General features: G+C 44.8%; 1 protein-coding gene across 1 annotated transcript in view; it reads right to left on the bottom strand.

The window, feature by feature from the left end:
• Positions 1–15283, bottom strand: part of nrg3b (neuregulin 3b) — a 72703-nt gene that overhangs the window by 41341 nt on the left and 16079 nt on the right. The gene's annotated exons all lie outside the window — the stretch shown is intronic.

Genomic DNA, 15283 nt, shown 5'->3' on the forward strand with positions numbered 1-15283 from the left:
TGAAAGCTCCACGACAACAAGGCAAGCTTCTCGTCTTTAATATCAACATCTTTTCTTCCTGAGTTTACTGAAGCATGCAACATGCAGCAGATCATGTGCGCTCTGGAATAAAGGAGCTCATTTCTGTGACAGGGAGATTAAAGTAAACCCATCCTCTCCACTTCAGTGTATAGGAGATGACGTAAACAATGGCGTTCCTTTTCATCTGTCATAGTTCAGCGAGGCATCTCGAGAAGCTTTATTTTTCCGTGGCGGAAAGCGTTGCAATTTTGCAATGTCGAGGCACAGCAGCAACTTTCGACAGAGTCGTAGATTCCAACCAATCAACCAAAGAATGAATCATCCTGATTTTGTGCTTCCATTCGATACACGGGTGCTGCTACCTGTGCTATTCCTGCTTTGACCACCGGGCGGCGGTATAAAACGAAGCTCAGTTTTACATCGCACCTCTAGGGGGAGGTCTGGAAGCAACACAAACAAAATCTTCTCTGGATGGAAAGGGTGACTGAATCACTACGGCTCCTGTCAGAAAGCCTTTTAGTTTGCCACATCAGCGCCCCGACCCGCCCGAGGTGATGCCACTACCCTGCCAAGAGGTGACCTTTGATCGACAAGAGTGAAAGAGAAAAAAAATAAAAGGCCCCGGAAGGTCTCGTTGGGAACATTGCAAACGACAAGAGCCTTTAACCAGGACGGTGTGAAAACATTAGCGTCCTCTGTCAACACACATTAACGTTTTCAAGTTAAGTGAGTCGGTCATACTGTTATGAGCGAGCGTCAGTGCGGATAAAACAAACGCCGCACTGACAAGCCGATCCGTGCAAACGCTCATTACAACGAAAGGATTTCAGGGAAAATATTGGGTTTCCGGATACGAAGCGTTTGAGCTCCGATCACTTCGTTATACGTTTCGAACCGAAAAAATGGTCTTCGCAAATGGAACTGTTGGCAGAACACTGAGCCGTATCCATTTCATCTCCGGCTCTGTTTGAATTCCCACTGCACATTATTGGGTCAGGTGATATCCTGTCTTCGGGTTGTGCTTCCCCACATCAGTGAGTGGAAAGACTCGCACTGGCTCCGATTGAATCGTACTTACGCTGGAAAAAAGAAAAAGACTGATGCAGCGAGGGATGACTAATACATTAGTGATTGTTATCTTTAGTGACCCACGTTACTATTTTTATCGCACGCACATATGATCCTAATGAGCTAGATACTTGGCTCCGGAATCAGATAAAGTGTTCAAATCCAATGGGAGAAGGAGGGGGGAATAAAGCACATAAGTTATCCGGCACGAGGCGAGTCGACCGGCGTGCCAAGAGTAAACAAAATTCCCAGATGGACCGCCGGCCGTCCCTGATGCTAATGATTGTTGGCTACTTCAAAATATTTACTGTTTGATTTGATTTGCCAGTGCTTTTTGTTTGTTGTGCTCACATATTTGAGTTCTTTGAGATAGATTTTGATGTGAGATTTTTTATAACCCACTGAAAATACCACCCCGAAAAAAATAAATAAAAAATAGAGCAAAAAATTACAAGTTGCCATGATGCCATTGTGACTTGACTGGACAGTGGAAGGGCGAACGGCGGCCATGTTTGTATTGCATCACACATCATGCAAAACGGGGGCGGCAGAGCGCAACTGTTGCCCTGTAGCCACAGTAAGTTGGTTAAGAAACTGGAAGGGTGTGATTTCCCCCAACAGTGGAGCTGTCAGCGTGTTAATTAGACACAGTGCTTTATCAGAGCTGGCCACTCGTAACCCGAGCAACCATATTAGCATAAACGCCTTTTCTATCAGCCGCCACATGCAAGGAACATTATAGCGTGCAATCTAATTCCACAATCATTTGGCTTAATTATGCTTTGCTCGCTTTATCAAACAAGGTAGCGATGACGCTAAGTATGGCCACGATATTTTTTTTGTTACTTTGAAGCGAGAATCGGATTCAATACGGATGACATTTGACCTCGCCGGTCAGAGTTAACGAGTTGTGTAGTGTAGCAAAGGGCAAAGGTCACTGCCGAGATCTCGGCTTTTAAATTTGAGCGATATCTTACACAATATGGAACTGTCACAACATTTTAGCCATCTTTGAAACATTCCTATATTTGGCCATCATCATTCAAGATGCTAATTGGACCAGTATTTAATATGCTGCCTTTGGCTCGCTGCTGGCAAACACAATAAATCTTGGGAAGATAAATCAATTAGGAAAAGTTGGCTCGGTCAAAAAGAGCGAGAGAGAGAACCGTGTGGTCATTTGTCTGCTTTTCAACTTCTGAGATCTTACGTTGCAGTTTGCCCGCAGCTATTCCATATTGTGGTTGATATATTTGTCCTCCTCAGGCACATGAATATAAAAAGGGGGCGGGGCAACCCGGAGCAGTTTATTCACCCTGAAGACAGTTGATATAATAATCACCTCCCACCAAAAATGAAAAGCAGCGAGTGCAAAAAAAAAAAAAAAAAAAAGTAGGCCGATGAATTATTCAAGAGCTTCGAGTGTGGCACCAACTCAGCATTTAGCTCCAGGAAACATCGGCCGAACTCTACGAGGGATACCGTTGTTCCCGCCGTTTATCAGTCAACGGCCGTTTTGACCCGACGACAACAAATGAGCCGACAGGAAACGGCAGCAAATTACAAAACAACGGCAGGTGAATGAACACATTCCCTAAGCTAGCCCAATAAAAAAACAAAACTAAAAAAGCTGACCGAAGCGCTCACGGCAGCTCGCACCCCTCCGGAAAGATATCGTCCGCTCCGCTCGGCGAGATTGTACCAAGTGAAGTGGTGTGGAAAATGAAAGACAAAATGAATCCCGCTTAAACGGAAGCATGGGTAGCGAAGGCCACGGCGTCTTCATCTAATTTCCACAAGCTTTCGCTGACTGCCGTGCCCTTGAGCCCATTATTTGCCGTGCCGTGGGTGAAAATGGGAGATAACGGGGGTCACCGGCGAGAAGGGGGAGGAGGGCGAGCCGTTTGAAATATGCCACGATAAACGCACCGTGTCGGAATGTCCTCAAAGAGACGAGAGGAACGAGTAGTAAATCTCGCCCGGTGTCCGTTTTGGAAATGAGTTTTGTTTCAAATGGAGTTGCCAAAGAATCAGTTTGTGATAGAGGCGGCAATAAACGGACGCCATCCATTTGCCGTTCCATTTCCGCCATGACGTTCACACTTTGGCTCCCGGCCACTTTATGAATAATCTTCGGTGGGAATCAAAGTCGTGTTTTTGTTCGAGCGCGACGATAAAGAACGTGATGAATAAACAGAGTGGGAATATATCAAGCTAACATTTTGTATATATATATATATATATTGTTCGTGCTATTTTGAAATTGAAACACGTAAAATAAAAGAAAAATTCTCTTCACAAAAAAAATCGAATAAACACATACATCTTGGTCCTCCAAGCCAAATAAGGTGAATCAACCGATTAGCACGTGTCGTTTTGCGTGTGCCGCAGGTTATCTTGGGCTTCAAGCGTGCACGCACATTTCCCGTTTGCGCAGGCTCTTCAAAAACAAATTGTCAATAACGGCCAACGCGCATTGCTCACAGTTGGAACGACATGCCCGCAGTTGTCCAGTCGCTTTGTTTGTTTTGGCCGAGCAGATTGGACAGAGCAAAGTCACGCTGCCGTGTGCTTCGCCCCCATTACGAGAATGACTTCGAACGGGGCCAACATTGTTGGTGAGAGGCTTCACACACATGGAGAAGAAGTCAATGCCACAAACAAGAGCGTCAGATGTGAGCTTTGCAATCGGGTCTGATTCATCTCAACATTTTTTTTTGCAACGTGTCAAAGATGAAAGCGGGCGTGAAAGTTCAAGTGCTCTTTAGCGCGAGTCTGCTGGATTCAATCAAAACGAGGTGCCAGGGCTCCCTCTGACTTCCATTCAACATTCATACTTTGCTCTCTAAATGTTATTTGGCAACTGAAATGAAAAGTTACTCAAAAAAAAGCACTGGAAAGATTCAATGCAAAAGAAAACTCAAACTTGTCATGGTCAGATAATTGAAGAAGATTGTGATGTTTGCCAGCTCCATTCTCTCCCGGCCTCGAGATAGACAAACATGATCAATCTGTGATGAATTTCACTAATGAATCAAGCGTGATGCCAGAAAAACTTTTCCATATCAGCCAGCCGTCATTGTCGGGACAACGCAAACGGCGGGATCGGCGTCCATCGTGGCATTTTCCATCTGGCAGATGATTCGCTGCGAGGAAAGGTTGCGTAACTAAGCATCTGAAGCGAGATGCCATCAGATGGCCAGCTTTTTATGGACTGGAGTGCATTGGAAGCGTACAGACTGATATTTTGGCACTCACACTTCAAATATGGACAAATAAGTTGGTGTGTGGGTAGCAAAGCTGTCTTGCAGTCTCGAGCTGGAAATTGCTGGAACACAAATTAAAACGCTTTTGAGTGAGATGAGGGATCTTCTCGATGGAAGCTACGATCAGAAGATTGGAAGCTAATTTGGGTTGCTAGTGGCTAGCCCGGCCATCTTTCTGCCTCTTTAACCACCGTTCCACACGACCTTTCGCCTCCCTGTTGGGATTTGCGCTTAAGACATCTCCACTTGTTTTTTTTTCTCGCACACCTCCAGCGGCTGCCCACTGCTCGTGACACCTCGTTTCTTACATCGACTCATCTGGCCTCCTCTAGAAACCCACTCCTACATAGTCGGAGCGGAGGAGCGAGCCATCCGTGTAAGTTGTGGACAGGGGAAAGAAAAAAAAAAAAAAAGTGATAAATCTTTAAGCAGGTGTTTATTTTCCAATACCCCCTTTGGTAGCTCGGGAGCGGATACTCGATGATGGATGATGATTATTTACTCTGGCAAAGCTGACATTCATCTTACGGGGCTTCATCTCGCAAGCTCCTTGCCCATTATTCAGCTGCGTTCATAGTTAAAAAAAAATAAAAATAAGAAAAAACGTGACACAGGGAATTAAGTGTGTTTTTTTTCCTCGGCATGCAGGTGCACATGCGGCCGTTTCCAAGATGGCCGCGGGGGCTTGGTTTTGTTGAATTTTGTAGACAGGTAAAATCATTTGCCCGTATTTGTTTCAGGGGGCGCCGGAACAGAGTCGGCTTTGAACCTTGTCAAACGATCGGCCCGTCCGACGGCGCCTGACGCAAGTGTTTCCTACCAAGGCCGGCAGGGAAGTTCAGTCGATAGCTCGTCGTGGAAAAGCCTCGCTGATAATTGAGGCGGCGACTCAAAACGACGTGCCGCTAATTCTTAAGTCTCTGCTAACGTTTGGAAAATGATTTGCTGAGCCGGAAGGTAGATAAGCAATGAGAGAAAAGGAACAAATGACATGAAGACAATTGTCAAAACATGACAAAAAGGATATTATATTAACTCATTCAGTGCCAATGACGGTTTTAGACGTCATTGTGTAATCTTTCCACTGTATGCAAAGAGCTTTGTTTTTATTTCTTTGCACGCCAAGATCCATTCGAGCAAATGACTCGAAATAGATTACGCCAAAAGTTTGAACTTTTGAGACGGAGGGAGCAAATAAAGGACAAGAAAGTATGAGCAGACAAGTGTCTGGCTCTCGGCTCTCTAGCAGAAGATTAAAAAGAAGACAAATACAAAGTCGGCGTGGCTGGTGATTGGCCAAAGTTGAATACGAGCGACGGCTGTCAGACACGCCGCGCCGGCTTCCAATCTGACGGCGCACTTTTGACGGCGAATAAACACGACAAGCGTTTATTGCCACTTCTCCATCGGCGTCAGCTGAGGAACGACTCCGAGCGTGAATTCCAAAATGTCAATCTCAAAAATATGATTGTCCACTTGATGTTTGTTTTGACGTCTAAATAAATAAACTGTGAATTGGCTTTTGCTTTGACATCTTTTTCCATCACGTACCCGTCTATGTGAAATATAAAAAAGGTCTAATTTGCATCGGAGGAAAAAGACGGCAGCGATACGGCGGGACCTTCGGTCGCCGCCGCCGAGGCCTTCAAATAAATGTTCCGCGTGGGATCCTGATTGCAGCCTGCGGCATTTTTTCTTCTTTTGTCATACTCTGGGCGACCTCGGCACAGACCCAAGCGGAACATTGCAAACATAACCAAGCGGACGAATGATGAAGGTGGATGGATGAAGATCAGAAGACCTCCCAGGCGTCATATGTGTTGGAGTACGCTGACTCCCCATTGCAGGCAGTGGAATAGCAGCACTGGCGGTGTTACAGGGTGGGCCGTTGGGGCAATGTCTCCCCTCCGTCAGATATTCTTAAAGACATCTGAAAACTCTTGACGCATTTTTTGTTGCAAAAAGCCCTGAGTCGGTGGCTCATTCAGCCGCCCTATTAGCGGACCACTAGATGGCGCAAAAAAAAGAAAAAGCAACCCGCATCGACGATGCACAAATCTGCCTCGTTCTCCAGACATTTTGCAGTGGTGATAATCCCCCGCTGATCCCTTCCCGCCATGTGCGAGCGTGAGCGGCAAAGAGACTGACAGGCCGAATAAAGAAGCAGAGATAGTGATTTAAAAAGAGACAAAATAAGACGGACAGCGAGAATTGAGAGGGGAGTCCCGCCAAGCCAAGCCCCGCCTCCTGCTTCTCCCGCGTGATGTCACAAAGGCTCAATGTGCCGCCACGCTGCTGCACATGATATGCTGGGGAGGATTAGGCTGTAATCACACGGGCTTGGCCGTGTAGTCATGAGGGAGTGCCTGCAAGCTATAAATCCCCCCCCCCTCCCACTCTCCCATCCTCCGCCCCTCCCATCCCAGAAGCTCTTGAGCCCTCTACTGGCTTGTCGAGAGACAATGTACTGGAAAGTACGATTGGCGGGAAACAATATCCAGGAAGGATTCACAAGTGTCTCGACGCTCTTTGAAAAAACAAATGCAAGACACAAGTGCTGCACAGTGGCGATATCATGTTTCATTATTTTTGCTTCACGTCACGATTGAGGTCGTTTTCAATTCTTACAGTAGTTAAAGGAAAATAATATGCATCATTTACGGAACGGAATTATTTACCTAGTACATGTGAATTGAAATTGGCATTGACACACATTTTATTTTTTTTTTTGGTATATCATATACAAGAGCATAACATGTTAAAAGTGGGCAATTACAAATGCATTGAATTTAAAAGCATGTGAGATCTAATCATGAAAGATGATGCAATCATCTTCATGCAAACTGGCCATCGTTTCTTCTGAATGCTAAGTGCATCGATGCGGCCGATGGCTTTCATCCTTTAGGTGCAATTATGGTCACAAATGGAACGCTGTGAGGGTTTGTTGTTTTGCACCATACAAACATCTGTGCTAGCGTAGCAGATGTCAACGCGTCGTCGCTATCTCCACATTTCAGCCCTCCGACCTGCAGCCCCTTCCAAAAAATTACCCCCCAGAGTGCGTAAATCTGGGCTGGGTGTTAAAGAATGTTGGTGGAAAAATATGTGACAAATCTGCCCAGCGAAGGTCTTCCGGGCAGTAAAGTTAGGACAAGCTAAAGCCAAACTTCACTTTGCCGCCATCACTCATTTTTATCGGAAATATCCTCACTATGCATTCGGGCGCTGGTCCGAAAACTGGACCGCTACTTTCCAACTCCATTTGGACTTGCTGGCAGGCGAGCAGAAATCTGGGCCGTCGTCAGTCATTACATTACTCAGCATATTTGATCCTTTGAGTTTTTGAAGCTCAGCAATATGCAATAATTGGACCATTGGAATAACTCGATTCATCGAATAACTCAATTAGGATCCGGCAAAACTCTGCTGCACGTTTCAGCTAGTTTTTTTTCCCCATTGGACAAACAATATCTTATAACAAGCCAACTTGTATCCATGTTGTTGCTATGGCAACATTACATCGCCTACTTTCGCAATCTGTTCTATTGATCAACCAGCCAAGTCACCTTTCATGTTAGCAACATTCCACACGCATAATAAAGCAACAGTAAATATTCACGTGCCTTGGTAGGTGCTGCTGTTTTGGTTAGCGCCGGTTAACTTCCCGTGAAATTGTCGAACGTGATTGATACGCCCGATGAGCAATTGGGCATAGAGGAACGCCAACTATCCATTTGTAACTGTAGGGGTGCTGGACAAAGTCAACAATGAGAAAAACTCATTACTGCTCTTGGTGGTATGGAGCCTGTTTCCATAGCGACCACCCTAAATAACATTTATTGCATGTTTGAGTGTGAAGACCACGATTGAGTCAAATTTCCTTTGGGAAGTATCTTTACACACGACGTTATTACTTCGCGTTTCCTTAATCAACAGAACTTCATGGAAGAATGAAGCGACGGTGGGTCCCTTCCCAAGCCCAACGGCCCCCGGGGCCTCGACCCCTATTTGCCGTATTGCTGCTGTTCACAACTTCCCATTATCCCAAATTAGGCGGTAACGAGACGACGAGCACAGCGAGGTGCCACGTCGTTCTCTGCGGAGGAAATATTTGCTTTTCAGCCTGCTTTCCCCCGATGTGGTTTCAGCTGAGACGGGGGCGGGGCGGCTCTCTCCGAATCTGTGCCAAAACTACATTTGGGAGAGCACCAGCGCAATGGTAAACACTAGATCTGACAAGAAATGCACAACAAAAGCAAGAATCCAGATCAAAACTGGCCTTTTTTTTTTTATGGATTTTCGTAACATGTTTTATTCGGCGCTCCTCCGAGAGTTTGGGCTTCTTTTGAACGATGCAATTTGAAAAGTGCAAGACAGGAAAGGCAGGAAAGACTTTCATCTGTTGTCTCTCATTAAAAGCAGGAAGTTGAATTTTGCCAAGATAGTGACTATTTTTATTCGTATATTTTTCTTCTTTTCTGGACGTGACCTTGCAGGCTACTTCCTTGGATGACACCTTTGTTTTTTTGTTTTGGTTAAATCTGCATATTAGCTAGGAGTGTCAGGTTTGTGTCGGGACAGGCTACTTCCTGACTAACGAGGTTAGCAAGAGATTGCATTTCTCAAAATAGAATCCTCTATCTGCAGTTTGATTGCGATTTAAAGTAACGAGTTTCCGCTCGGCTCCAACTCGCAACCAATCGGGCGGGCTAACGAAGAAACGCCAATCGATACGGCACCCCTCGCTAGCACTTGGCTGAAGTAACGAGGCTCGAGCTGTTCTTTTTGCCGATAACGAGTAAAAGCAAGCAGACGACCGTTGTCGGGATGAACGTACCTCGACACAAACCCGGCTCTCGACGACGACACGAGACATATTTGTCAGCTGCACCTTTTTTCCAGTTTGAGTGTTTAAGTGATTTTTTTTCCATTCCGGTGAATAAGGTCGGGTTTTACATTTCTCGTATCATATTTTCAAGCACATTCCATCTTTGGCCGTTGTTAATCCCGAGCATACAGATCACGAGCCAGGCAGGTGGGCAAATCCTTCATTTTCCGCGATTCCTCATCTGGGCTCGGAACGACCTCGTTGTATTTGTACGCCGTGAAAGATGACTATGAGCTTGACATTTTAGGTTGTGTGTTTTATATGAATATTTCCCGCGCTATAAAATGTCAAGAGATAAAGTGTAGCCGCTTGCGAGGAAAACACAATCGGGTCCAATAGAGAAATGGCGTTCAAATCTGATCAAATGACTTGACGGGCTGCTGGAAAATAAGAATGAAGGCAAACTGCCACTTGATTTAAACGCCTTTTTTCAAAGATGGATGATTAGCGAGCGTGACTTTTTGGCAAAAAAAAGTGCACACAAAAAAATGGACTTTTTTTTGGGCGTCGACCAAAAGACACTTGTTTATTTTATCGATTGCCGCAATCACGGCTTAAGAGGATCTTCCGAGCCTGACGCTTTCTGGCGGCCAAAAACGCTCGTCAATTACTCGGAAAGTCCATCCAGCAAATCCCGATGACGACAATATTCCACGTGTGCCTGTGAAAGAGCATCTTCCGCCGGATTAGCTCTGCTTGCACGCTGACCTCTGATGAAAAACCTAATAGCCTCTCTTCAATTCAAACGCTAGCGTCATTAAAGTGAAGGAGGGCGACTCTCCAAATCAGCCGAGCTCTTGGATTTACAGGTTCAAACCTATCTAAGGCCATTGAGGAAACTTTTTATTTTAAGGTGAACGGGGAGGAAGCAAGAAAACGGATAAATGAAGCTAATAGCTAGCGTGGAATATTTTTTTTACAGGTGCTTTTAACCGTGCTGCTACGCAATCTTTCATTCATTCGCGGATTTTCGTCTTAGATTTATTTGGTTTCATAGCAAGAGCACAAAAGCCAAGTCTCGCTTTCATTAACCGCTCGCATATAATAAGTAACTCGCCTCGCGCCACCTTTGTATTCGACACCACGGGCCTTCTGATACTGTGTTACCATGGTTACTCCTCTCACATGTGGAACAGTGCCTTCAATTTGAGACAAGATGTTAAAGGAAAAAAAAAAAACAACACAGTCCAGTAATGCTGTTAAATAATTTTTCGAAACACCTTGATGTGCTCCGTTCCGCCGATTGGTGTCGTGGTGACACAATGCACATGGTGTAGACAACGTCCCCAAAAAGTCAATATCCCCAGCAGGGGGTCGTGGACTCTTCAATAAACCCGGAGTTGGAGAAGAGGCACGCTCGACTGCGGCCTTCCTGCCGAGCCGCACTGATCCCTTCCCCGTACCGTTGCTCCCTTCCCCGATCGACGGCGGCACGCCGATTTCCAGGACCCGACGCTTGGCAGCGTGTCATTTGATGCAATTACATGGCAAAAGCATCACTTGTTTCCCCGTAAGCTGCAGTAAACACTTTTCTCCGGCGGCATGATTATAACGTTGAGACGCGTATTTCGGTCGGTCGCTTAAGTCTTGATTTCCATTCACCTGGAATTGGCTTCAAACGGATGAAAATATTCCCGACCGTGCAAGTTGGGAACGTCACTCGCTTCAACATTGTTTGGCCCCGCAGCTTGTGTCAGAGCTTGGCTATGTTGACAAGCCACATGGCGAAAAAAAAAAACCCTCGCGGTCACATTTGCATACTGACAAACACATCAAGTCAAGTGTAAACAAAGCGCCGCGAAAGCCTTCACGCAAATATCCACTCCAAAATCAGGCCTTGTCTCTTTCAATTCACATCTGTCCTTTTATACACGAGGGTATCGATTTCTGCCCAAATGCCAAAACAAAAGGCCCGCCCCTCCAACGGTCTGACTTTCTTTCCACTAGCTCCAAAGTGCAACGCGGGTTGTTTTAACTTGACAGGAGTCTCGCTGTCCTCCCCTGCAGCAAGCTACTATCTCCCGCAGCACGGCTGAAACCCTCAGATCCGTCCGCCCACCACGTCCCGCTGCCTGGCCAGACTCCACCGAAAGTTGCGTAGGGCAGGTATGCCGCGGCGCAGCAAAGTGCCGAGAATTTCCAATATGGTTCTTTCGGGGTTCTTTTTGGAAAGCATAAGGTGCTCAATCCCTAAAAGTAGTACTGCCCTTACAAAAACATCTATATGAGAGATTGGAAGGATTTGGTGACATAACAAGTAGGCGATGAAGCATATGCACATGTTGGATAATCTGAAGCTGGGAACATTTGGTGCCCGAATAAGAGTAGAGTAGTGGTCAAGTATGATTCATTTAAACTGGGCTCGCCTTATGGTTATTTTATTTGATTTTGTTTTATAATTTCGTGTAAATTTAGTCGCTTTAAAGAGTGGAATTAACGCAAATTATGTGTCAGCTCTTTGACGGCCATCTCGTGTCTTTTGTGGACAGCAAATGGCAAAATGTCGACCCGTTTTTTTTAACGGCGGCATACATCCCAGTGGCTAAAACCACTCACGAGCCCTTAGGCCAATTCCACGCCCACTTCATCATAAGCTACCGTCAAAAAAAAAAAAAGTCCAAGGCTGGGCTCCCTGCAGGGAAAGTCACGCTGCGGCGTTGCAAGCCGAGCACGCCGTGTTCCCTTCTTCCACTTTTGCGAATAAATCATATTCTTTCTTTGGTCTTACAACAAAACGGCAACTTTTCACACATTTGGCAAGAACGGCTTACTGATTTTGATTATTGATTTGTCCATTCCTCTCGCTGAGGGGTCAACGCAAAGAAGTCCAATTTCACGGTGTCTCACGTAAGAAACGATGCGCAACAGCCGTTTCCACTCCGAGGCAACTGATGTATTGAAATATTGAGACTTTGTGATGATTCACGCGGCGTTTCCTTCCAAATGTTCCATTAGCACAACATGCTCTTTTATTATCAGCAGTCAATGACCCTTGACCGAAAAAAAAAAAATAATGGACAAGCGGGATCCTCGCAGCTTGCTGACAAATGACGCCCATGATCATCAACATTCATTTGGGCTTGTCTACAGGCAAACGGCGGACATGACACCTTCTGATATCGACTTTTTTTTTTTTCTTGCCCCAGACTTTCCAAAGTGACCCCAGTGAGCAGCAACATCTAATAACATTTACATCGGCAACACTTTGTTAGCCTTCCTGACGGGGAACGAACGCCGTTACCGGTTTAATGATCCACGGCTACACGAGAGCGACAATGAAAGCAAACTAGCGCTACCGCTCGCCCGCGGTTTTTTCACATCCGCCAGCCGGTGAGTTAAATTCTCGTTTACATCCAACGATGAAAGTGTTCAATCCAAAGTAGGCCGACATTTGCGCCAAAGCACGGTCAATACCAAAATTTCAATAGCAATGTATTCTTAAATAACTCCAAAATGAACTCGAATTTGACCAACAATCTGAAATATTTCTTTGGGTATGAGGAAAATTGTTAGAGATGAGCGTAATAATTGATTCATCACTTGTCCACCATTGATTGCTAATGTGAAAGTGATGGATGAGGCAAGCGGAGCGCGCAATCATTCATTTAGAAAATCAATCGATAATTCAACGTCGTACTTTCAGTTTCCGTCTGTGTAGTTTTGAAATGACTTTCTTTCCGTTTAAGAATTCCGAAATGCTCAAGAACCTGTCAGCCCGATGTTGCCATTTTGTTAAAAACTTTCTCAAAATTCAACCACACCGCTTTAATTAAAATAGAATACAAAAGTCAAGTCAAATAAACTCACACCATAAAAGTATGTAGAAGACAATGCTACACAAACTGCGGCTCCCGGGCTAAACGCGGCCCTCCCACTAAGGTCTTAATACCTAATGATAGTGTATGATAAACGCTGTCTTTTCAGAATCATCGCCACGGTATGCACTTTGATCTGCCAGTAAAATTTGATTCAGGACAATCTCTTGACATTTCTCCGGCGTGACAGAGAAGACCGCCTAATGATGACTGTTCTTCAAAGACTGAGGAGATGAAGTCTCACTTGAGGTCATCATTATTTTAACTCTGGGATTTTTTTTTTTCAAAGTGATAGAGTGCTCGTGCTGACACCACAGACTGTCTCAGAATCAAGACATTGGCCCGCAGCGTATCCTTTTCCCATTTCTACACAGCTTTAAACATTTATCAGTGTCTATTAGGAAAAAAATAATAATAAATCAAACCAAGGAGTCTTTGAATGCAAAATTCACTATAACGCAATTTGGGGAATTTTTGCGTGATTGAAACCCGTTTTAAATTTGACTTAATGGAGGTCGTTCAGCTATTTAAAGTCTTCTAATTAATCCGCGTTAAGAATTTTTTTTTTTTTTTTTTTGCTGACACATGCAAGTTATTCTGTGGCAAAATTGAAAGTCATTCATGCATTGAAAAATAGATTACTGGAGACAATGGAGAAAAAAAAAAGAAAGAAAAGAATGCTTTTTTTTTTTGGGCCAAGCGATTAAAAAGGAGTTGCAAGATCTCGGGGCGTTGATTATCTTACATGAGGCACGTGTTATGTCACACGGCCTCTGAGTCACGTCGCTACGGCGTGGGAGGACTCGCCGCGCTGCTCGTGCTCGTCTTTTGCTTGTGTACGTTTCAAAAGTACTTCAACGCCACTCTAAACAATCATTATCAGTCCGTGTCGTTTCCTCTGTCCTTTGTTCAGTGACAAAATATGCAATTATGACATCATGAGATGATGAGATGGCATTTTATAAAAGGATCTTTTGGCAGAATACTAGCGAGGAAATAATTGTTGTTATTCGGCTTTCATGTCTGAAGCCTCACGTCGGCAAGACTAATGAAAAATATAGAAGAATAAATACAACGGCAAAACATGTCTGATTTCAAATGCAACAAAAGGACAAGGAGATGTGCTGAAAAAGTCTTCATGAATTCTTAATTCGGGATCATACGGATGAAGGACGACCAAACACATTCGGAGTCACCCGGCGCGAATTCGACAGTCTGGGCGCCGAAGGTCGAGCGGTCGGTCGCCATTGAATATTCTCACACTGTCATGTAACCCCCACCTCCCAAATAGAGTATCCCGAAAATGCCGAGTGAATGCAAAGACAACAACTTGCACGACCTTGAGCGCTCAACACCAATTAAATGGAAAGCAAAATGGGAAGGGAAAAAAAAAAAAAAAACAGCTTTCTTGTCATTGCAAAATTGAGAAAATTAGTGTTCTCCCCTGCATGGTAATCTCGTATCATTCTAAGAGCGTTTGCAGGGCGCCAAACCACCGTTTTGGAGCCAAAGTTGGGCATCTGTTGCGTGGAGATTAAGCGAGATCAGAAGATCACACACATACATGCTTTCAATTGCGCTTAAGCAACAAACAATAAAAAAAAGGAGCGAACCGATAGCTGGCTTGATCACTCAAACATACGATGGTCTTCAAGCTCTGGCTCTCGGGCTACAAGTGGCCCATTTGAATTAAAAACAAGTCCTGATCGTTTTTGTAGATAAAGACATAAAAGCAGGTTTTAGTGGAATAGGACGTGATACTAATATTATGTTTTCAATGGATCCGATTTGTAATCTCAAACAAATTACCGGTCATTTCATTCCAGCCACGTGTGAATTTTATCCTGACTGGAGTGCTTAGCAAGCTGGTTGAGAAGATAACAGCTTTCAGCAGCTTTTGAAATGTGCCGGGAAGGACATTTCAGGGAGCCCGCATAGCAACATTGGCGTTGCCAGTCATTATAGCTGATTAGATCTCAGCTCAAGCCTCAAGTGGCACTGGGGTTATATTTGGCACGGGCATTCTTCATGCTCCACAGGTTGACAAAAAATGAGAAAGGGGAATATTAGCGTGGCGTCGCTTTTCGGTGCAAAGTGAGCACAGGGAAAAATGCAGGATTGAAATTGACAGATGTCCTTCAAACAGGACAAGGCAGAGAAGGAGACAAAAGCTTCAATTGTGCTTGATACATTTAAAGAGAGTGAAGGTCAAGTCAATCTGTGTG

Source organism: Syngnathus leptorhynchus, chromosome 22, assembly GCF_054491065.1.
Source record: "Syngnathus leptorhynchus isolate UIUO chromosome 22, UIUO_Slep, whole genome shotgun sequence".
Classification (NCBI taxonomy): Eukaryota; Metazoa; Chordata; class Actinopteri; order Syngnathiformes; family Syngnathidae; genus Syngnathus; species Syngnathus leptorhynchus.